General features: G+C 32.7%; 1 long non-coding RNA gene across 1 annotated transcript; it reads left to right on the forward strand.

Moving 5' to 3' along the window:
- Positions 1–7: 7 nt before the first annotated feature.
- LOC109592353 (uncharacterized) lies at positions 8–1445 on the forward strand. Its single transcript, XR_002190309.1, has 3 exons — positions 8–37; positions 935–1267; positions 1329–1445. It is a non-coding gene; the product is annotated as an uncharacterized LOC109592353 (long non-coding RNA).
- The last annotated feature ends 242 nt before the right edge of the window (positions 1446–1687 follow it).

The following is a 1687-nucleotide window of genomic DNA, read 5'->3' on the forward strand; positions in this document are numbered from 1 at the left end:
GGCTGCTGCTGTTTACTTTCACTGAAGAGAGGATTGTGTATCCTAATTAATGCCCCATGCACATTCCTATAGCCCATGGGTTTTTCCAAAGAATGTGCAAAAAATTATCTCCAATTTTTATTACATTTTCTGATGCATATTGACGTCCTTATGGTGTGTAGAAAGTTTGAGATGATTCCAACTTAAACTTTTAAAGTTACAGCCATTTTAAGAAATAGGCCAAAATCTGAAAAATATCCAAGGCTATAATAGCCCATGCTTCTTTCCAAAAATTGGCTTAAAATTCATCCTCAATTTTTATTACATATTCTGATACATATTGATGTACTTATGCTGTTTAGGAAGTTTGAGCTGATTCTGACTTAAATATTTTAAGTTATAGCCATTTTAAGAAAATGACCAAAATCTGAAAAATACCCAAGGCTATAAGCCCGTGCTTTTCCCCCAAAAATGACTAAAAAATCATCCCCAATTTTTATTACATATTCTGATACATATTGATGTACTTATGCTGTGTAGAAAGTTTGAGCTGATTCAAACTCCAATTTTTCAAGTTATGGCCATTCTAAAAAAATGAGCCAAAATCTGAAAAGTACCCAAGGCTATAGCCCATGGTTTTTCCCAAAAAATGGCTCCGAAATCACCCCCATTTTTTATTACATATTCTGACACATATTGATGTACTTATGCTGTGTAGAAAGTTTGAGCTGATACCGACTTAGATTTTTCAAGTTACAGCCATTTTAAGAAATGACTAAAATCTAAAAAATACCCATATACATGTACATATACAGTGTACTGTATAACATAATAATTTCTCTTTCCTCTCTTTTCTTTTTATTTTTTTCTCTCCTTGAGCTACATGAGCTTGTACATGTACATTAATCATTAATAATGTCCAATTATAATCCTTAACTTACATTATTATGCCTAGAGGGATGTGGATTGGTAAAGGAGTGGGCAAAGACTGGGAGGAGTCTAGTAATATTTGTACATGCATTACTACTATGCTGAACCGTTGAATTGATATGACCTCAAGCTACACCCATTCAGGCACTAGCTACCCTATACAGTGTATACTCCCTCCAGCTGAAGGTCATGTGATCAGTGACTCCGCCCTATTGTACCCCCACTATAATAACGGATTGGTAATAGCGTATTATGATAAGAATGGGAATGGAAAAACAAAGAATGAAGAACAGGAATCAAAAGCTACCAATTTAATCGTTTTTGATAAGGTTTCTGAGTGATACTTTCCATTAGCTGAGTAAGTCATTAATTATTATTATTATTATTAATTGATGGGTGTGGTCTTAAAATGTTTTTAGTTTGTAGTGTCGGAACTGGTTGATCCTGCCCACTAACGAGGACAAACCGGTTTGTCTGGTTCCTAATAGTTCACTCTCAGTATCGACTTTCCTTCTGTCACAAGAGAATTATGTAACAAAAGTAATTCAAATTATTTATTTATTTATTATTTATTATTGTTATTATTATTATTATTATTATATTATTATTATTATTATTATTATTATTATTATTATTATACAACAGAAAAAAAAGGAAAAAGAAAAGTAAAGCCTACACTAAAATATACAATCATTAAAATACAGTAAGCAGTTAAATGAGCCCATCAACAGAAGGAGGCAAGAGGGGATTATGAGTGGCCCACATAACAGCATTCCCC

This window comes from Amphimedon queenslandica, unplaced genomic scaffold, assembly GCF_000090795.2.
Source record: "Amphimedon queenslandica unplaced genomic scaffold, v1.1 AMPQUscaffold_5490_Cont22542, whole genome shotgun sequence".
In the NCBI taxonomy this organism is placed as follows: Eukaryota; Metazoa; Porifera; class Demospongiae; order Haplosclerida; family Niphatidae; genus Amphimedon; species Amphimedon queenslandica.